General features: G+C 41.1%; 1 protein-coding gene and 1 non-coding gene across 4 annotated transcripts in view; both read left to right on the top strand.

Moving 5' to 3' along the window:
• Window positions 1-23,006, top strand: part of RALGAPA1 (Ral GTPase activating protein catalytic subunit alpha 1) — a 286,431-nt gene that overhangs the window by 2,276 nt on the left and 261,149 nt on the right. The gene's annotated exons all lie outside the window — the stretch shown is intronic.
• On the top strand, window positions 20,827-20,931 carry LOC116456489 (small nucleolar RNA U13). The gene has a single exon (XR_004244712.1). It is a non-coding gene; the product is annotated as a small nucleolar RNA U13 (small nucleolar RNA).

The following is a 23,006-nucleotide window of genomic DNA, read 5'->3' as shown; positions in this document are numbered from 1 at the left end:
TATACTTTTTTGGCATAGAGTTTTTTTTCCATCTGGGAGACATGGAAAATTAAAAGGTAAATTAAGGGAGAGGTCACACATATAAGGTATTTTGTAGGACTTAGCTTGCTCGGTTTGAAAACAAAACAAGTCTTTTATTGTTGTTATTTTGTTTGAAATACATTTAATGTAATTTCTAAGAAAACGAAAGAGAGAAAGTAGAATGACAAAAACTAGTGTCTTTTAGAGGTCTGCCAATCAGGTATTTGATTTTGCAGATGGAAAAGGCACTTTCAATCCTTTCTGGAAGTAGGTGCAGGTTTTAAATAAGGTAAACACAATGAAGAAACTAGTTTGCAGAGTAATTGGGCATTGCCAGTTACACAGGCATTTGATTTTTGTTTGGTCCCATAGTTCATATGGGACCAAACAGAACTGCCATTCACTCAGGGTACTTATAGGAGGATTCAGTGCATCTGTATGTATGAGAACATAATCATAATTTAAATATTCGCTGTAAACTTTTTTCCTGGCATGTGTTGCCACTGTAGGACAATCCAAGTTAAATTTATAGAACTTGACTCTGAGGATTTACATTTAACTCTGGTATGTTTATTGATATTGTTACATAATTGATTTGTAGAAACTAGAAGTCAGGGTTTTCTTAAAACAGAAAACAAAGCCTTGTCTGATTTCTAAAGCTGTTATCCTTTCTACCTACCCCCTCCCCCCCATTTTACAACTAATGGTAATGATATTATAAATTAGCACGTGTAAATTGGCTAACATAATGCTTGGCATATAGTGGGTATTGACTTAATGTTTTGTTCTACTTTAAAGCTAACAGTTCAGTCCTCTTGATGTAAAAATAAAAAGATAAGTGCTTATTTAGCTAAAAATATTTATTGTTAAATAATTCTGACAGCTTTGTTGAGGTATAATTGGCACACAGTAAATTGCACATATTTAAAGTACATAATTGAATAATTTTTACATATGTATATCTCATGAAACCATCTTAACAAATATTTAAAATATCCAGTGAAGATAACAAATATAGACAGTGACAATCAGGATAATATATGTATAATCAACGGGGTGCGGTAGCTCACGCCTGTAATCCCAGCACTTCAGGAGGCCGAGGTGGGCGGATCACGAGGTCAGGAATTCAAGACCAGCCTGGCCAACAGAGTGAAACCCCATCTCTACTCTACTAAAAATACAAAAATTAGCCAGGCATGGTGGCGTGCGCCTGTAGTGCCAGCTACTCGGGAGGCTGAGGCAGGAGAATTGCGTGAACCTGGGAGGCGGAGGTTGTGGTGAGTCGAGATCACGCTACTGCACTCCAGCCTGGGCAACAGAGCGAGACTCCGTTTCAGAAAAAAGAAAAAAAAAATATATGTATGTATGTATAACCTCCCAAAGTTTTCTCATGCTCCATTGTAATCTCTTTCTCCCACCCCAGTTGCACCCTCCCACGTTTCCTGAGCAGCCACTAATCTGCTGTCACCCTAGATTAGTTTGCATTATCTAGAGTTTTATATAAATGGGATTATACAGCATAAAAATGGAATTATGCTGTACGGTCATTTTATGTTTGATTTCTTTTTTTTTTTTTTTTTTTTGACACGGAGTCTCGCTCTGTCGCCCAGGCTGGAATGCAGTGGTGCGATCTCAGCTCACTGCAACCTCCGCCTCCCGGGTTCAAGCAATCCCCCTATCTCAGCCTCTTGAATAGCTGGGGTTACAGGCGCACGCCACCACGCCTGGCTAATTTTTTTTTCTTTTTTTTTTTTTTGTATTTAGTAGAGACAGGGTTTCACTGTGTTGCCCAGGCTGGTTTCAAATTCCTGAGCTCAGGCAATCTCCCAGCCTCAGCCTCCTAAAGTGCTGGGATTACAGGCATGAGCCACCGCGCCCAGCTTTTTTTTTGTATTTCCAGTAGAGATGGGGTTTCACTATGTTGGTCAGGCTGGTCTTGAACTCCTGACCTCGTGATCCGCCTGCCTCAGCCTCCCAAAGTGCTGGGATTACAGGCGTGAGCCACCACACCTGGCCTTGGTTTCTTTTTCTCAGCCTCATTATTTTGAAATTAATCTATATCCTGGTATGTTAATAGTTCATTGCTTTTTTTTCTTGTGACAGGGTCTTCTGTCACTCTGGCTGGAATACCATGTTGGGAACACGGCTCATTGCAGCCTTGACCTTTCAGGGTCCAGCGATCCTCCTTCCTCTACCTCTGTAGTAGCTGGGACCAGGGACATGCACCACCATGTGTGGCCAATTAAAAAAAATTTTTTTTTTTTGTAGAGATGGGGTCTCATCATGTTGCCCAGGCTGGTTGCAAGCTCCTGGACTCAAGCAATCCTCCCATCTCAGCCTCCCGAAGTGTTCTGGGATTACAGGTGTGAGCCACTGTACCTGACTGTTAATCTCTTTTTATTTCTGAATAGTTACTCACAATTTATTTATTTATTTATTTATTTATTTATTTATTTATTTATTTATTTATTTTTGAGATGGAGTCTCACTCTGTCACCCAGGCCTGGAGTGCCATGGCAGAATCTCGGCTTACTGCAATCTCTGCCTCCCGGGTTCAAGCAAGTCTCCTGCCTCAGCCTCCTGAGTAGCTGGGATTACAAGTGTGCACCATCAGGCCCAGCTAATTTTTGTATTTTTAGTAGAGACGGGGTTTCATCATGTTGGCCAGGCTGGTCTTGAACTCCTGACCTCGTGATCCTCACTCCTCAGCCTCCCAAAGTGCTGGGATTACAGGTGTGAGCCACCACGCCCGGCTGTTATTCACAATTTCTTTTTTTTTTTTTTGAGATGGAGTCTCGCTCTGTCGCCCAGGCTGGAGTGCAGCGGCTTGATCTTGGCTCACTGCAACCTCCATCTCCCCAGTTCAAGCGATTCTCCTGCCTCAGCCTCCTGAGTAGCTGGGATTACAGGTGCAACAGGCACGTGCCATCACGCCCCGCTAATTTTTGTATTTTTAGTAGAGATGGGGTTTCACCATGTTGGTCAGGCTGGTCTCGAACTCCTGACCTCGTGATGTGCCCGCCTCGGCCTCCCAAAGTGCTGGGATTACAGGCATGAGCCACCATGTCTGGCCTATTCACAATTTTTTATCCATTCACCTGTTGATGGAAATGTGGGTTGTTCTGGGCTGTTACAAATAAAGCTGCTGTGAAAGACCTATGCTTTATTTCTCTTGGATAAATACCTAGGATTGAAATGTCCGGATCATATGGCAGTTGTACATTTAGCTTTGTAAGAGATTGCCAAATTGTTTTTCACCATTTTACATACTCACCAGCAGTGATGAGAGTTCCAGTTCCTACACGTATGCACCACCAGCACCAATCAGTATTGCCAGTCTTAATTTCTGCCACTCTAAGTGTGTACTGGTTATAATTAGTATTTCCTGGATATCAAATCGCTTTTTTTGTTTTTTTGAGACAGAGTCTTGCCCTGTCTCCCATGCTGGAGTGCAGTGGGCAGTGGTGAGATCTTGGCTCACTGCACCCTCCACCTCCTGGGTTCAAGCAATTCTCCTGCCTCAGCCTCCCAAGTAGCTGGGATTACAGGTGGGTGCCACCATGCCTGGCTAATTTTTGTACTTAAATAGAGATGGGGTTTTGCCATGTTGGCCAGGCTGGTCTTGAACTCCTGACCTCAGGTGATCCACCTACCTCGGCCTCCCAAAATGTTGGGATTACAGACGTGAACCACCGTGCCAGGCCTCAGATATCTTTTTATTGTACTTGTTTGCCATCGTATAACTTCTTCGATGAGTTTGTGTTTAAATGTTTTACATGTTTTTTAATTTTTTGCTTTCTTAGTTCAGTTTTGAAAGTTCTGTAGGCCAGGTGCAGTGGCTCATGCCTGTAGTCTCAGCATTTTGGAAGGCCGAGGCAGGTGGCTCACTTGAGGTCAGGAGTTCGAGACCAGCTTGGCCAACATGGTGAAACCCCATCTCTACTAAAAATAACCAGGTGTGGTAGCACATGCCTGTAATCCCAGCTATTCAGAAGGCTGAGATGGGAGGATTGCTTGAACCTGGGAGGTGGAGGTTTGCAGTGAGCCGAGATTGTGCTGCACCCCAGCCTGGGTAACAGATTGAGACTGTCTCAAAAAAAAAAAAAAAAAAAGAAGAAAGTTCTTTATATATTCTGGATACAGATACTGTATGAGACACATGATTTGCAAATTTTTTTTTTCCCAGTCTTTGGGCTGTCTCTTCGTTCTCTTAAAGTTTTCTTTGAAGAAGTTGTTTCTTTGAAGAAGCAGAAATGCTTGATTTTTATTGTCTATATATCAATTTTTAATTTTTTTTATTTTGTATCTAAAATCTTTGCCTAACCCATGATCACAAAGATTTTCTTCTATGCTTTTTTCTTGAAGTTTTACAGTTTTAGGATCTATTTTCCTCTGTGATTCATCTGAGTTTTAACTATGGTATGAGGTGGCTAGAAGTTTATGTTTTTGCATGTGAATATCCAGTTGTTCCAGCTCTGTTTGTTGAAAAAGGCTATCTTTACTGAATTGCCTTTGTACTTTTGCCAAAACTTAGTTTTCCAGAAATATGTGTGGGCCTATTTCTGGACTCTATTTTGTTCCAGTGATCTGTTTATCTTTGTTGGTGCCAGTACCACAGTGTTTGATTACTGTAACTTTATAATAAATCTTGAAATCAAGTGGTGTTGTCCCTCCTACTTTGTTCTTCCTTTTCAAAGTTTCTTTTTTTTCCCCAAATGCCAGGTCCTTTACATTTCCATATGAGTTTTAAGATTAGTTGAGCTTGGTGTGGTGGCTCACACCTGTAATCCCAGCACTTTGGGAGGCTCAGGTGGGTCGATTGCTTGAGCCCAGGAGTTTGAGACCAGCTTGGACAACATGCTGAAACCCCATCTCTCCAAAAAAAAAAAAAAAAGAAATAGCTGGGCATGGTAGTTTGTGCCTGGGATCCCAGTCACCTGGGAGGCTGAGGTGAGAGGATCACCTGGGCCTGGGAGGTCGAGGTTGCAATGAGCCATGATTGCACCACTGCACTCCAGCCTGGGTGACACAGTGACAGTGTCTTTTTTTTTTAAAGGTCAGTTTCTTAAAAACAAAAACAAAAAACCACCACCACGACCACCAAAAAACCTATTGGGATTTTGGTTGGGATTATATTGAATCTATAGATCGATTTGGGAAAATTGACGATATTGAATACACTGATTCATGAACAAGGCGTTTCTCCACCTACTTAGGACTTCTTTAATTTCTCTCAGCAGTGTTTTGTAGTTCAGTGTGCAGGTCTCACACAACTTTTGTCAGACTTATCCCTAAATACTTTCTACTTTGATCTTTTGTAAATGTTACCTTTATATCTATTTCTGATTGGATCTCATATCGGGAAATACCACTGATTTATGTATAGTGAGCTTATGTCCTACAGACCTGCTGAACTGACTTAGTTCTGTTATTTATTTATTTTTTTAAGACAGAGTCTCACTCTGTTGCCCAGGCTGGAGTGCAGTGGCATGATCTCGGCTCACTGCAACCTCCGCCTCCCAGGTTCAAGCAATTCTCCTGCCTCAGCCTACTGAGTGGCTGGGATTACAGGCACACACCACCAAGCCTGGCTGATTTTTGTGTTTGTAGTAGAGACGGGTTTCACCATGTTGGTAAGGCTGGTCTCGAACTCCTGACCTCGTGAGCCACCTGCCTCGGCCTCCCAAAGTCCTGGGATTATGTGTGAGCCACAGCACCCAGCCAGTTCTGTTAGTTTTTTGTAGATTCTTTTGGATATTTTTCATAGAGAATCAGTCTGCAAATACAGTTTTTCTTCTTCCTTTCCAATCTGGATGCCTTTTATTTCTTTTTCTTGCCTTACTGAAGTGACTAGAACCTCCAATATGACATAGACTAGAAGTAATGAGAGTGGTCAGTCTTGTCTTGTTCTTGATCTTAGGGGTAAAGCAATCGATTGATTTTTTTCACTGTATAGTGTGATACTAACTGTAGATTTTTTGTAGATGCCTTTTATCAGGTTTAGAGAGTTTCATTCTATTCCTGCTTGGCTGAGGGTTTCCATCAGGAATGGATGTTGGATTTATCTAATGCTTTTTCTGTTTCTGTTGATATAAACAGAAGATTTCATCTAAGTTGTCAAATTTATAGGTATAAATTATTCATTGTACTCTCTTATTATGCTTTTAATATTATAGGATTCATGTCCAGGCATGGTGGCTCATGCTTGTAATCCCAGCACTTTGGGAGGCCAAGGCGGGTGGATCACTTGAGGTCAGGAGTTCGAGACCAGCCTGACCAACATACTGAAACCCTGTCTGAACTAAAAATACAAAAGTAGGTGGACCTTGTGGTGCATGCTTGTAGTCCCAGCTACTAGGGAGGCTGAGGCAGGAGAATCACCTGAACCCAGGAGGCAGAGCTTGCAGTGAGCCAAGATTATGCCACTGTACTCCAGCCAGGGCAACAGAGCGAGACTCTATCTCAAATGTGTGTGTGTGTGCGCGTGTGTGTGTGTGCTCGCGCGTGTGTGTGTGTATGTGTATGTGTATATATAGCAGGACCCATGGTAATGTTATCCTTCTCATTTCTTGTCTGATAATTTGTCTTTCTTTTCCTGATCAGCCTGACTAGAGTCTTACCGCTTTTATTGATATTCTAAAAGAACTATCTTTTGGTTTTATTGATTTTTCTGTGTGTGTGTGTGTGTGTGTGTGTGTGGTTTTGTTTTTTTGTTTTTTTTTCATTGATGTCTGCTTTGGTCTTTGCTATTTTCTTTTTTATTTTTGGAGGTGGGAGGGGGGAGACAGAGTTTCGCTCTTGTCGCCCAGGCTGGAGTGCAATGGCGCAATCTTGCCTCACTGCAACCTCTGCCTCCTGGGTTCAAGTGATTCTCCTGCCTCAGCCTCCTGAGTAGCTGGGACTACAGGCATGCGCCACTCTGCCTGGCTAATTTTTGTATTTTTAGTAGAGACGGGGTGTTACCTTGTTGGCCAGGCTGGTCTCAAACTCCTGACCTCAAGTGATCCACCTGCCTCGGCCTCCCAAAGTGCTGGGATTACAGGCATGAGCTACGGTGCCTGGCAGTCTTTGTTATTTTCTTTCTTCTACTTAGTTTAGTTTAATTTGCTCTTTTTGTTGTTTCATAAAGGGTAAGCTGTGGTTATTGATTTGAAACTGTTCTTCTTTCTACTATAGGCATTTGGTGATAAAAAATTTTCCCCTAACTAGCATCTCACAACTTAGGATATTTTGTATTTTCATTTTCATTTAGTTCCAAAATACTAACTTTCCTTCTGATTTTTTTAATCCATGGGTTATTTACAAGTCTGTTCTTTAGCTTCAAATATTTGTGGATTATTCAGATACCTTTTGGTTGTTGATTTCTAATTCAATTCCATTGTAGTTAGAAAACACTATTTTTTATGATCTGAATTATTTAAAAGTTAATGAAATTTGTTTGATGGTCCAGAGACATTTAACTTGATAAATTTCTTGTATGCACTTGAAAAGAATATATATTCTGCTCTTGGTAGGTTAGGTGTTCGAAAAATGTCAATTAGGACGAGTTGCTTGTTAATGTTGTTCAAGTCTTCTCTGTCCTTACTGAATTTCTGTCTAGTTGTTTTCATCAAGTATTGAGAGAAGAGGGTTGAAGTTTCTGACTGTAGTTGTGGGTTTTGTCTGTTTTCTTTTGAACTTCTATCAGTATTTACTTCATATGTTTTGAAGCTCTGTCATTAGCTGCCTAAACCTTTAGGGTTATTTCTTTTTGATAAATTGACTCCTTTATCATTTTGAAATGATATCTTTCTCCCTGGTAATAATCTTTGCTTTAGAATCTACTTTGATATTAACATAGCCATTGCCACTTTCATTTGATTAGTGTTAGCAGGATATAGATATATTCCCATCTTTTAAATCTACTTGTGTTTTTATATTTGAAGTGGGTTTATATTGTTGGCAGCATATGTTTGGGTCTTTTTTATCTAACCTAATTATCTATGCCTTTTAATCGAGATGTTTGGATAGTTACATTTAACATGATTGTTGATATGGTTAGGTTTGAGTTTGTCATCTTTCTATTTGTTTTCTGTTTGGCCTGTCTGTTCCTTAGTTCCCTTTTTTCTCCCTTCTTTTGAATTAGTTGAGTAAATTCTATGATTCTTTCCCCTCAATTTATTATTTCAGTGATTGCTTTATGATTTATACTATACATCTTTTTTTTTTTTTGGTACCGAGTCTCGCTCTGTTGCCCAGGCTGGAGTGCAGTGGTGCGATCTTGGCTCACTGCAACCTCTGCCTCTCGGGTTAGAGCGATTCTCCTGCCTCAGCTTCCCAAGTAGCTGGGATTACAGGCACGCATCGCCACGCTCAGCTTATTTTTGTATTTTTAGTAGAGACGGGGTTTCCCCATGTTGGCCAGGTTGGTCTCTAACTTCTGACCTCAGGTGATCCGCCTGCCTCAGCCTCCTGAAGTGCTGGGATTACATGGGTGAGCCACTGCGCCCAGCCTATAGTACACATCTTTAATTTGCCAGAGTGTACACCTTTAAGTGATACTATACCACTTCCCATGTAGTATAAAAACTTTATAAGAATCTACTTCCATTTCTCCACCCAACCTTTATGCTTTGTCATATTTTACTTATCACGTTATCAGCCATACACTATATTATTTTGTTTAAACAAGTAGTGATCTTTTAAAGATTTTTAAATAATAAAAAGTCTCATACTTACCCATGTAGTACCATTTCCAGTGTGCTTCATTTCTTTGAGTACTTTTTTTTTTTTTGAGACAGAGCCTTGCTGTGTCACCCAGGCTGGAGTGCAGTGGTGCAATCTTTGCTCACTACTACCTCCACCTCCTGGGTTCAAGCGATTCTTGTGCCTCAGTCTGCAAAATAGCTGGGATTACAGGCATGTACCACTACGCCTGGCTGATTTCTTTTTTTATTATTTTTAGTAGAGATGGGTTTTGCCATGTTGGCCAGACTGGTTTTGAACTCCTGGCCCCAAGTGATCATGTGCCTGGGCCTCCCAAAATGCTGGGATTACAGGCATGAGCCACCATGCCCAGCTGATATTTCTATTCAGTATAATTTTATTTCTGCGTGAAGGACTGCCTTTAACGTTTTTTTCTGTGATGACGATCTGCTGGTAATGGATTCTTAAAAAAATTTTTTGGATACATAATTTGTACATATTTATGGGATACATGTGACATTTTGATAAATGCATACAGTATATCATGATCGGATCAAGGTATTTAGGATATTCATCACCTTGAACATTTATTATTTATTTGTGCTGGGAACATTTCAAGTCTTCTCTTACAGGCTGGGCATGGTGGATCATGCCTGGAATTCCAGCACTTTGGGAGATCAAGGCAGGAGAATTGCTTGAGCCCAGGAGTTTGAGACCAGCCTGGGCAACAATGCAAGACCCTGTCTCTACAGAAAATTTAAAAAATTAGCCAGGTGTTGTGGCATGCACCTGTGGTCCCAGTGTTTTAGGAAGCTGAGATGATGAGATTGCTTGAGCCCAGGAGATTGAGGCTGCCTGTAGTCAGCCGTGTTCATGCCCCTGCACACTAGCCTGGGCGACAGTCCAAGACCGGGTTTTAGGGAAAAAAAAAAAAAAGCCGAGCGTGTTAGCTCACACCTGTAATCCCAGCATTTTGGGAGGCTGTGGCTGGTGGATTAATTGAGCCCAGGAGTTCAAGACCATCCTGGGCAACAAGGCAAAACCCCACCTCTACAAAAAGCACAAAAATTATGCAGATGTGGTGGCAGCCACCTGTGATCCCAGCTACTTGAGAGGCTGAGGCAGGAGGATTGCTTGAGCCCAGGAGGTCGAGGCTGCAGTGAGCTGTGATCATGTCAGTGCACTCTAGCCTGGACAACAGAGCAAGACCCTGTCTCCAAAAAAAAAAGTCTGTTTTAGCTGTTTTTATTTTTTTTGAGATGTAGTTTTGCTCTTGTTTCCCAGGCTAGAGTGCAATGGCATGATCTCGGCTCACTGCAACTTCCGTATCCCGGGTTCAAGCAATTCTCCTGCCTCAGCCTCCTGAGTAGCTGGGATTATAGGCATGTGCCACCACTCCCGGCTAATTTTGTATTTTTAGTAGACACGGGGTTTCTCCATGTTGGTAAGGCTGGTCTCGAACTCCTGACCTCAGGTGATCGCCCTCCTTGGCCTCTCAAAGTGCTGGGATTACAGGCCTGAGGCACCGCACCCGGCCTCTTCTAGCTATTTTGAGATATACAATATATTGTATTGTTAACTGTTGTCACCCTACCATGTTATCAAATGACAGAACTTATTCCTTCTAACTAGCTGTATGTTTATATGCATTAACCAACCTTTCTTTATTCCCCTTCCTCTGTATGTGATGGATTCTTTATGCTTTTGTTTGTCTGAAAAAGTCTTTACTTTGGCATCTTTTTTTTTTGAGACAGAGTCTCGCTCTGTCACCAGGCTGGAGTGCAGTGGCATGATCTCAGCTCACTGCAACCTCCACCTCTCAGGTTCAAGCGATTCTCCTGCTTCAGCCTCCTGAGTAGCTGGGACTACAGGCACGCACCACCACGCCCAGCTAATTTTTTATATTTTTAGTAGAGATGGGGTTTCGCCATTTTGGCCAGGATGGTTTTGATCTCTTGGCCTTGTGATCTGCCCGCCTCAGCCTCCCAGAGTGCTGGGATTAACAGGCGAGAGCCACTGCGCTCGGCTTTGGCTTCTTTTTTAAAGATACTTTTGGGAGGCCGAGGTGGGTGGATCACGAGGTCAGGAGATCGAGACCATCCTGGCTAACACGGTGAAACCCTGTCTCTACTAAAGATACAAAAAATTAGCCCAGTGTGGTGGCACACGCCTGTAGTCCCAGCTACTCGGGTGGCTGAGGCAGGAGAATTGCTTGAACCTGGGAAGCAGAGGTTGCAGTGAGCCAAGATCCGAGATTGTGCCACTGTACTCCAGCCTAGGCAACAGAGCGAGACTCTGTCTCAAAAAAAAAAAAGGATACTTTTGTTCTGTTTAGAATTCTAGGTTGATGGCTTTTTTTCCCCTTTGTTCTTTGAAGATTTTACTCCACTGTGTTCTTGTTTGTATTGTTTCTGATAAGAAGTCTGCTATTATCTGTATCTTTTTATGGAAGATGTCATTTTCTTTTCTGGGTGCTTTTAAGACCTCTTCATCACTGGTGTTGAGGAGTTTGATTATCATATGTCTTGGTTAGTTTTTTTTTCATATTTCTTGGCTTAAGGTTCATTGAGCTTGGATTTGTGGGTTTATAGTTTTCATCAAACTTGGAAAAATTTTGGTCATTATTTTCCCTTCTTTCTCCCCCCCTTACGTTTAGAACTCCATTTACTACCATATTAGGGAATATTAATATTAGATTATTAAGAAGTATTATTAGTATATTGGAAGGTCTCATAATTTACTGATTTTTTTTCATGTTTTGGATTATTTTCCTCTGTGTGTTTCATCTTGGATAGTTTCTATTGCTATGTCTTCAAGTTCACTAATCTTTTCTTCTGCTACATATAATCTGCCATTCTATCTAGTTTATTTTTTAATCTCAGAAATTATAGTTTTTATCTATTTCATCTTGGGTCTTGTTTTATATCATCTATGTGTCTTCTTAACTTTTTGAACATATGGAATACAGTTAAAATAATATACTTCTCTGCTAATTGTGACATCTCTTTCAGTTCTAGAATTTCAATTGATTATCCTCTTTCCTTATCCTGGGTTGTTTTCCTGATTCTTTGTGTGCCTAGTAGCTTTTGGCTATCTGATATTCTGAATTTTACTTTCTTATATTTTGGATATTTTTCTGTTTCTATAAATTCTTTTTTTGTTTCGTTTTGTTTTTGGGGACAGGATCTCAGTCTGTCACAACCTCCTGGGCTCAAGTGATCCTCCTACCTCAGCCTCCCAAGTAACTGGGGACTGCAGGTGCGTGCCACCACACCCAGCTAATTTTTTTTTTTTTTTTTGGTAGAGAAATGGGGTTTTGCCATGTTGCCCAGGCTGGCCTCAAGCTCCTGGTCTCAAGTGATCTGCCCACCTTGGCCTCCCAAAGTGCTGGGATTACAGGTGTGAGCCACCGTGTGTGGCCACCTATAAATTCTTGAGCTTTTTTCCGGGATACAATTAAGTTATTTGAAAACGGTTTTATTATTTTTGGGTCTTGCTTTTATGATTTGTTGGGTGGGTCCATTTAGGGTTAATTGTTGTCTAGTATAAGGCAATACCTTCCTGAGTATTCGACCCAAGGCCCCACAAATTATGAGATTTTATTTTTATAGTCCAGCTTTTGGGAACAAGCACTCTTCCCAGCTCTGTGTGAGCACCTGGTACTGTTCCCTCCAATACTTCAGCGTGGTTCTTTCTTCTGTCTTGGGTAGTTTCCTCAGAAGTATACTATCATCATACTTAAAGGGGACCCTCTCTAGTCTCCTGGATTCTCACTGTGTGTAGCTTTCTCTTCCTTGGTGCTGTGTCGTGTGTGAACTCTGATTGCCTTGGTCTTCCTGGGTGCCCAGCTTCGCTTTCTTAATTCATGGAGTTTGCTGGGTCCACCTGGATTTGCTTTCCCCTCACTTTGACTTAGAAGCTCTCCTAAGTCAGTAAGCTGGAGTGGTCATAGGACACACCTTGTTTGTTTGCCATCTTTCAGGAATCACTCTCCTCACCTGATGTCCATACATTCTGAAACAATTAAAATAACACACACATGAGAAGCAACAGTTTTCAAGACATTGGACCTCAGTTGCTGATAATAAGACTTAAATGAATGAGACTGAAAATTGGCTTTATACCAAGCAACTTGGTCCCCATTTTTTACTTTTTTATATTTAGAGAAGGAATTTGTTATCATAAATTGATTAGTAAAAAATGTCTTTCTGTAATCTGAATGTATTTATGGGTTCACAAAGAAATATCTTTTTGAGTAAAATATCTTTACTTACAAAGTATTCAGTAGGTATAAATGGTAATACATAAATACAAATTGTATATGGTTATTAAATAAATGACTTAAAAAGAGTATGGGTTGGCCGGGCACAGTGGCTCACGCCTTAATCCCAGCACTTTGGGAGGCCGAGGTGGGTGGATCACGAGGTCAGGAGATCGAGACCATCCTGGCTAACATGGTGAAACCCCGTCTCTACTAAAAATACAAAAAAATTAGCCAGGTGTGGCTGGCGCCTGTGGTCCCAGCTACTCGGGAGGCTGAGGCAGGAGAATGGCGTGAACCCAGGAGGCGGAGCTTGCAGTGAGCCGAGATTGCGCCACTGCACTCCAGCCTGGGCAATGGAGGGAGACTCCATCTCAAAACAAAAAAAAACAAAAAACAAAAAAAAAGTATGAATTAACAGATTTGGCTGGAAATTCTAAGAATGTGTGAACTGTAACCTGCCTATAAAAGTAAGCCAACTAACTGTATATGCGTGTGTGCATATATATAGATATATATAAAATAAATTTATATAGAGATGGGGGTTTCCCTGTGTTGCCCTGGCTGGTCTTAAACTCCTGGGCTCAAGTTATCTGACCGCCTTGACCTCCCAAAGTGCTGGTATTACAGGCGTGAGCCACTGTGCGCAGCCAAACTTGATTATTTTTAGAGTTTGATATACAGTGTTAGTAATCCTGTATACATGACATTAGATGCTTTTAAATTCTTTAATTTATATATAATGTGATATATGTTCTTTAATTTGAATCTGTCTGATTTGAAAAATGAATTTGACCTCATTGAACTACTTTATGTATTTATGAAGAATTGATTTACTTTGCAGAGTGTTACTGATTGACCTTAACAGAACAAGCTTTTTCAAATATTGTAATCATCTTTATATTAACATTGTGTTTATTAAGGATTTTATTGCATCTGAAGGATTTTACGTGGCTTATAGGATTGAATAAAATGTGGAATAGAACAATTAATGATAAAACAAGCAACAACTGAATAGCCATCACTTAAAGGAAACATCCGTTTTCAGAGATGAGCTGATTACAGCCATAAGGCATTGAATTTGGTTCTTAGATTTCCTGGTACCTAAGGTGGAAAGAGAAATGTGTTGTGTTACAAGCTTTCAGTATCTTAGAAAAGAAAGCATCCCTTTGTTGTTGTTGTTTTTGGTTAAAACATTTTTTTAATTCTAAATTCACTGTGTGTGTGTGTGTGTTATCTAATGTCTCTTCTCACTGAAGGTATACATTATAGAAATAAACCTTGGAGAGCCAGGCGCGGTGGCTCACGCCTGTAATTCCAGCACTTTGGGAGGCCGGGGCAGGTGGATCACCTGAGGTCACGAGTTCGAGACCAGCCTCAACATGCAGAAACCCCATCTCTACTAAAAATACAAAATAAGCCGGGTGTGGTGGTGCATGCCTGTAATCCCAGTTACACGGGAGGCTGAGGCAGGAGAATTGCTTGAACCTGGGAGGTGGAGGTTGTCGTGAGCCGAGATCGCGCCATTGCACTCCAGCCTGGGCAACAAAAGCGAAACTCCGTCTCAAAAAAAAAAAAACAAACAAAAAAAATAGACTTTGGAGATAATAGCAGGATAAGTGATGAATATGTCTACTTTAATAAATGGCACTACCATCCTCTTGTCATAGGTTACTAAGACAAGAAGCTTTCATCTTTAATGATGTGGTAGAAAAAGATAAATTTATGTTGGGACTCCAACTGGAGTTTGAAATGTCTGTGGGGCAACTTCACATCTCCCCAGCCCACTCCTGCTCTTTTATGGCTTTATAATAATATTTGAATCTGTTCCGTTTTTCTCTGTTCTTACCATCATTTCTTTAGTTTAAATTTTTATTGTTTCTTGCTTGAACTTTTGCAGCAGCTTACTAGTTGATCTCCCTATGCAGGTCTTTTTTTTTTCCTCTTGAATCTCTTACATGGTCCTGTCACAATCTTTCTTTCTTTCTTTCTTTTTTTTTTTTTTTGAGACAGGGTCTCACTCCGTCGCCCAGGCTGGAGTGCAGTGGCACGAGCTCACTGCAACCTCTACTTGCCGGGTTCAAGCGATTCTCATGTCTCAGCCTCCTGAGTAGCTGGGATTACAGGCATGCATTGCCACACTCGGTTAGTTTTGGTATTTTTAATAGAGATGGGGTTTCGCCATGTTGGCCAGGCTGGTTTTGAACTCTGGGCCTCAAGCAGTCCACCCGCTCTGGCCTCCCAAAGGGCTAGGATTACAGGCATGAGCCACTATGCCCGGCCAGGTCCTGTAGCAATCTTTCTAAAGCACATTAAGAGCTTGTCACTAGCTGGCATGGTGGTTCATACCTATAATCCCAGCACTTTGAGAGGCTGAGGCGGGTGGATCACTTGAGTTCAGGAGTTCGAGACCAGCCTGGCCAATATGGTGAAACCACGTCTCTACTGAAAATACAAAAATTAGCTGGGCGTGGTGGCAGGCACCTGTAATCCCAGCTACCTGGGAGGCTGAGGCAGGAGAATCTCTTGAACCCAGGAAGCAGAGGTTGCAGTGAGCCAAAATCGCGCCACTGCACTCCAGTCTGAGCAACATAGCGAGACTCTGTCTCAAAAAAACCAAAAGAGCACGTCACTAACTGCTCTAAAACCCTCTATGGCTTCCCTTTGCCTATGTGATACAGTACAAAATCCTTGGCCAATATTTAAGACAGTCTGTTATCTGATCCTAGCCTACCTTTTCAGCTAAGTGTTGAAGTAGTTAAATTATATAAAAAACAAAGCAGTGTAATAACATTCTTCAAGATGTCTATTATATAAATAATTTTTAGGTGACACTGTTGCAAATGCATGCTTTTTTTTTTTTTTTGGAGGTGGAGTCTCGCCCTGTCGGCCAGGCCAGAGTGCAGTGGCGGATCTTGGCTCACTGCAAGCTCCGCCTCCTGGGTTCACGCCATTCTTCTGCCTCAGCCTCCTGAGTAGCTGGGACTACAGGTGCCTGCCACCACGCCCGGCTAATTTTTTGTATTTTTAGTAGAGATGGGGTTTCACCGTGTTGGCCAGGATGGTCTTGATCTTCTGACCTCGTGAGCCACCCACCTTGGCCTCCCAAAGTTTTGGGATTACAGTTGTAAGCCACCGCACCCAGCCCATACTTTTTTTTTTTTTTGAGACAGAGTTTTGCTCTTGTCTCCCAGGCTGGAGGGCAATAGCACGATCTTAGTTCGCTGTAACCTCCGCCTCCCAGGTTCAAGCAATTCTCCTGCCTCAGTCTCCTGAGTAGCTGGGATTACAGGTGCCTGCCACCAATGCCCAGCTAATTTTTTTGTATTTTTAGTAGAGACGGGGTTTTGCCATGTTGGCCAGGCTGGTCTTGAACTTATGACTTAAGGTGATCCACCTGCCTTGGCCTCCCAAAGTGCTGGGATTATACCTTTTTAATGTAAATACTTTGCACGTTAAGTTAAGATGAAAACATACGTTGCATATGCCCTTATCTGAATTCTAATTCTCCTCTGAAGATGCAGATCTCCTTGTATCCCTGTTCTAATAAGTGATGGATTCTCCCATGCCTGACAAAGTCAGCCTTCTTACTATTGTAATATTGCTACTGTTATGCCTCTGTTGCTGCTATTATACTTCAGCACCCATCTGAAAATTCTTCTTGTTTTGGGGTGCATGCTGCTGGAGCACACCATCTTTCAAACTTTGTCGCTGCTCTTATTTCTCAACCTCCTGGGTCACTTCATTAAGTTTATCAAGGACTTTGATACCTGGCTTATCATCTTAAGACTGCTTCATCTCTTGCTACCATTTTAAGGACTTTTAATAGATAATGAAATTGCTCTTTTAACTTCTCATGTTCACTGTATTTGATATACTTAAATAACCACCTACTATTCCATTTAAGCGATTACCCTTTTGCAGACTTCTGTTACAAAAGTTTAACAAAAAGCTTAATATGAAAATGTACATGACCTGATTTTTACATAACAATAAAATTGGCTCTTTGGAGAGGGGACTTGAATTTCTCTGCTAAACAACCATTATTTATACTTGTTCCAAGGTTTCTTTTTTTTTTTTTTTTTTTTGAGGCAGTCTCATCTTGTCGCCCAGACTGGAGTGCAGTGGGGCGATGTGGGCTCACTGCAGTCTCCACCTCCCTGGTTCGAGCAATTCCCCCGCCTCAGCCTCCTGAGTAGCTGAGATTACAGGCACCCGCTATCATGCCTGGCTGATTTTTGTAGTTTTAGTAGAGATGGGGTTTCACCATGTTGGCCAGGCTGGTCTCGAACTCCTGACCTCAAGTGATCCGCCCACCTCGGCCTCTCAAAGTGCTGGGATTACAGACCTGAGCTACTGCGCTTGGCCTGTTCCAAGGTTTCTAACACTATGGTACTATTTCCTCATATTACCACCATTCCAATATCATTGTTGCCCAAAGGGGTCAGATCCCCACAATTCTTTGAACATGTCTGCCACAGTTTAACCTCAATTCTAACTTCTTTTTTTGTTTTTGTTTTTTGTTTATTTTTTGAGACGAGTCTCACTCTATCATCCAGGCTGGAGTGCAGTGGTGAGATCTTGGCTCACTGCAACCACTGCCTCCTGGGTTCAAGCTATTCTCGTGCCTCAGCCTCTGGAGTAACTGGGACCACAGGCACATGCCACCATGCCCGGCTAATTTTTGTATTTTTAGTAGAGATGGGGTTTCACCATGTTGGCCAGGCTGGTCTCAAACTCCCGGCTTCAAGTGATCCACCTCCTTGGCCTCCCAAAGTGCTGGGATTACAAGCATGAGCCATTGCACCCGGCCAATTCTAACATCTTGTCTATAAATTTTTTTCAACTCAGGAGGGTGAGCTTTGCTCATGGTGACTGCTTCATGGGCCCAGAGCTGCTGTGAAATGGAATTTGTAGCTTCACTTACGCTCCTGTGATTCAAGCCCTGGTGTTTTGTGTTTGACCAGACTTTTCTTATATAACCAAATCCTACCTTTAATGTTGATATTTTCTGGTGTTCTATCCTCCAGCTCTCTTTTCTTCTCTTTATATCAGTGGTCCCCAAACTTTTTGACACCAGGGACCAGTTTCGTAGAAGACAGTTTTTCTACAGACAGTGGGGGTGAGGAATGGTTTCGTGATGAAACTGTTCCGCCTCAGAAGATCATCAGGCATTAGATTTTTTTTTCTTTTTTTTTTTTGAGACAGAGTCTTGCTCTGTCACCCAGGCTGCAGTGCAGTGGTACGATCTCGGCTCACTGCAACTTACACCTTCCAGGTTCAAGTGATTCTCCTGCCTCAGCCTCCCTAGTAGCTGGGGCAACAGGCGTGTGCCACCACCCCTGACTATTTTTGTATTTTTAGTAGAAATGGGATTTCACCATGTTGCCCAGGGTGCTCTCGAACTCCTGACCTCAGGTGATCCACCCACCTCGGCCTCCCAAAGTGCTGGGATTATAGGCCTGAGCCACCACCAATCAGGCATTAGATTCTTATAAGGAGGGTGCATTCTAGATCCTTTACATGTACAGTCTGTGATACCTGTGCCATAGCTAATGGTATTTATAATACTAGACTGCCTTCCCATCACCCTTATATCTGAAAGCTTCTAGTCTTTAAAATCTCAGGGCAGAATCTATAGATAGCCTCTATGAAGTCTTCCCTATCATGTAGGTGTGGGAGTTTTTTGTGCACTAACCATCTTTCCCTCTAGTAGTTTGATTTTTTTATTACAACATATTTATTTATTTGCATGCCTTCCTGAAGGCAGATGTGTATCTTTTCATGTTCATATTCCTAGAATTAGCCTAGCGCTTGGCATATAATCAGTGTTCAGTAAATATTATTTAGTTCATGAATGAATATACTAGGTCTGAGGGGAGCAAAATTGCTGTTTTGTGAGCAAGTCATGAGCAAGCGACTGATAGTGATAGAAAAGACATGTAAAGTCAGCATTCCTTGGGTTGTCTTAAGTATCGGTGCAAAGAAATTTGGTTCATAAACTAAGGTCCTTAATGTAATAGAGAAAAACAAACAAAAATATAAAACAGGACTTTAACTGAAAAATATTTATGACATTATGGCAGAGGTTATAAGATAATCTTCCTTGTTAAAAACTTTAGACAAATTATGTTTAACAGAGTTTAATTGAGCAAAGAATTTGTGAATTGGGCAGCTTCTCCACCCCTCACTATGTTGCCAAGGCTGGTCTTGAACTCCTGGCCTCATGTGATCCTCCTGCCTCAGCCTCCTAAAGCACTGGGATTACAGACATGAGCCACTGTGCCTGGCTTCAGCTATATTATTTATTTAAAACTTTTGATCTTCGGTTTACCTGTATATAAAATTAAAATAATAACACCTCAAATATGAATGAAAAAATGAATTTGAACTGCAGTTTATGGAAAAAGTTCAAACATCATTTGACTTTTCATAGGAACCTTAAGGAAATAAAATTGAATCAGGGATGTTGTGACTTGCAAGAAGTAGAATTTGTCCTTAAAAAAAACAAACTGAGTACCAGGTGCAGTGGCTCAAGCCTGTAATCCCAGCACTTTGGGAGGCCGAGGCGGATAAATCACGAGGTCAGGAGTTTGAGACCAGGCTGGCCAACATGATGAAACCCTGTTTCTATTAAAATTACAAAAAATTAGCTGGGCATGGTGGTGGGTTCCTGTTATCCCAGCTACCCGGGAGGCTGAGGCAGGAGAATCGCTTGAATCCAGGAGGTAGAAGTTGCAGTGAGCTGAGATCGCACCACTGCACTCCAGCCTGGGCAACAGTGTGAGACTCCATCTCAAAAAAAAAAAGAAAAAAGAAAATAAAATAAATAAAATAAAATCAAATATCTGAGTAGAAATCCCTGAATGATCTTGATGTGGTTTAGATTCTGTACTTCTGTCTCAGTCTTTATTAGAAATGGGTAAATTAGGGTCTGGGTACAGTGGCTCACACCTGCAGTTCCAGCACTTTGGGAGGCCAAGGCAGGAGGATTGCTTGAGCTCAGGAGTTTGAGACCAGCCTGGGCGACATAGTGAGACCCCCATTTCTACAAATTTTTTTTTTTTTTAATTAGCTGGGTGTGTTGACATGTACCTGTTGTCCCAGTTACTTGGGAGACTGAGGCGGAAGAATTATGAGCCCAGAGGTCGAGGCTGCAGCAAGACCCTGTCTCAAAAAAAAAAAAAAAAGAAATGGGTAAATTAGAAAATTATTTAAGCTATGTGTTAGAAAACAAAGGAGAATTAAATGAATGAAAGGAAATAAAATTTCTTGTTGGTATTTATTTCAAAAAATGCAAGGAAGTCACCTAGCAACGATTACTCTTTCCTTCTCCACCCAAACCTAAAATAGAATAACTAGGATAAGAGGTGTGTTTGTGTTACCAAAAATTTGTTGTTTTTATGTGAATTCTTTTAGGTTGTTAGCTTCAAGTTTCCCAGTCATCTTCCCTTTTCCATCAATTGTTCTTAGGGCTAAGCCACTTACTGTAAATATGCCATTTCTTATAAAATGTGTTTAATAAAAATAATTACCCGTTCTTGCTTATATCTTGTTCCTTGAAATCTGAAAATGATGGATCTGATCTGATCTCTATCTGATCTGATCTTCACGGATAGTTTGAGAACCACTTGAATAAATAGATACAGTGCTTTGCTAAATTTTGGGTAACTGCAAAGGAGTAAAGGAGTTAATGGTATAGTAAAAGAGAATCATATGTCAAATATGAAACATGCGTATAAAAGAGAAGAATCATATCTAAATGAGTGGCTCAGAGAAAGCTTCATGGGGCAGGGACATTTGATCTGTGCTTTGGAAGATGATGATTAGAATTTCAATAGATAGAAGTGAAAGAAGAGAGCCTTTTGTGGTTCATAAGCATGATGATTGGGTTTTCACACTCATATAATGAGATGTACCTCCCATAAACCTTTTTATGATGTTGGCACATTACCCGTCTGATATGATTTATTTAAAAAAAGGACATGAAGGAAAAGCAGTTAGGATAAGAGCACAGACATGAATGCAAGCAAGTGGAAGGCAGTGGTCCTTCTAGCTTTTAAAAATAAAGATATTAGGCCTCAACTTTAAAATTTTGATTTAATAGCAAGGTAAATAGAAAAGAACTAGTGTTTGTGAGAGATACTGTGGAGAGATACTTTATGGATTTGGTAACCAGTTTTTTTGTTTTTTTTTTTTTTGAGACGGAGTGCTGGAATGCAGTGGTGTGATCTCGGCTTACTGCAACGTCCGCCTCCCGGGTTCACGCCATTCTCCTGCCTCAGCCTCCCGAGTAGCTGGGACTACAGGTGCCCGCCAGCACGCCTGACTAATTTTTTGTATTTTTTAATAGAGACGGGGTTAGCCAGGATGGTCTTGATGTCCTGACCTCGTGACCTCATGAACCGCCCGCCTCAGCCTCCCAAAGTACTGGGATTACAGGCCTGAGCTACCGCGCCTGTCTGGTAACCAGATTTTAATGAAGATTTCAGAAGTGGAGATGATGCCACTTCTCTGACTGTATCACTCTACTTTTTAAAACCCTGTGTTACTGGTGAATTTATAACAGGAACATATTTGTTACCTCCAGCACCACTATCAAGGCTGTTCAGCCTACACACTGAAACTCCGTATCATTCCTTCTGTTATGTTTTTTTTCTTTTTGAGACAAGGTCTCACTCTGTCACCCAGGTTGGAGTGCAGTGGCACAATCTCTGCTCACTGCAATCTCCGCCTCCCAGGCTCAAGCAATTCTCCCACCTCAGCCTCCTGAGTAGCTGGAACCACAGGTGTGCACTACCATGCCCAGCTAATTTTTTGTATTTTTTTTGTAGAGATGGTCTCGAACTCTTGAGCGAGCACAAGTGATCCACCCACCTCGGCCTCCCAAAGTGTTGGTATCAGGCATGAGCAGCTGCACCTGGCCCATTCCTTCTTCCCATAGTCAATACCACTGCTACTCAAAATGTAGTCTGCAAACTGGTACTAGTTTACTGATTGTTATTACAGTTCTGCAACAGCTTAATTATGGAAATTGAGTGTGTTGAGAAGATCATCTCAGTTTGACAGTACTGTGATATCCAAGCATGTGATTAGTGGACTTGTCTTATGAAATGGGGTGTAGATCAATCCTGGTGCTTTTCACCTTATTTTCTAGTAATACATTTATCATAAAGCATTGGTCTGTGACAAATTGGAATTTAAAAACCAAAACAAAAAAACTGGTCCTTCACAGACAGTTTGAGAACACGAGCTATACAGTGCATTTAGAATTAACTTCCTCTGCCTTTATCCTCTGTTGTTTCAGAGTATATTTTCTCTTCCCAGTGTAATAGGATTTTTCTTATTCAGTGTAATGCATTTTCCAGTATATAAAACCTCTTTTTACTTCTTTATAATTTAAAGTATTTGCAAAGCACTGTATCTGTTTATTCAAATGGTTCTCAAACTATCTGTGAAGATCAGATCAGATAGAGATCAGATCAGATCCATCATTTTCAGATTTCAGGGAACAAGATACAAGCAAGAACGGGTAATTATTTTTATTAAACACATTTTATAATTTAAAGTATTTGCATTGTGCAAAAACTTAATGTTTATAAAATGTCTGCCTATATTTGTTTTAGCCACTTTAGATTTTAAATTTCCAGGTACCATATGTTTAATTATTTTCAGTATCCAAAATAATGTCTTTGAGTGTTAGGGAAATGATTTAATGAATCAAGAAATTATCTGTTTTGGACATGTAGAACTAGATACAGAATATTGGCAGTACTGTTTTATTTTTATTTATTTATTTGCTTGTAGGGATAGGGTCTGGCTATATTGCCAGGCTGATTTCGAACCCCTGTCCTCAAGCTATCCTCCCACTTCAGCCTCCCAGAGTGTTGAGATAATGGATGTGAACCACCATGCATGACCAGCAGTACTGTATTTTGATTACTCTCGTATTATCAGACTACTCAATTAAAAAATGACATTATTTTGTATTCTATAATAATGGTATACTAATAACTAGCTAGTCTTCAACTGCATAAAT

The sequence above is a fragment of the Hylobates moloch genome, unplaced genomic scaffold, assembly GCF_009828535.3.
Source record: "Hylobates moloch isolate HMO894 unplaced genomic scaffold, HMol_V3 SCAFFOLD_16, whole genome shotgun sequence".
NCBI lineage: Eukaryota > Metazoa > Chordata > Mammalia > Primates > Hylobatidae > Hylobates > Hylobates moloch.
Note: the sequence above shows the minus strand (reverse complement) of the source record. Positions and strands in the feature narration are given on the sequence as shown.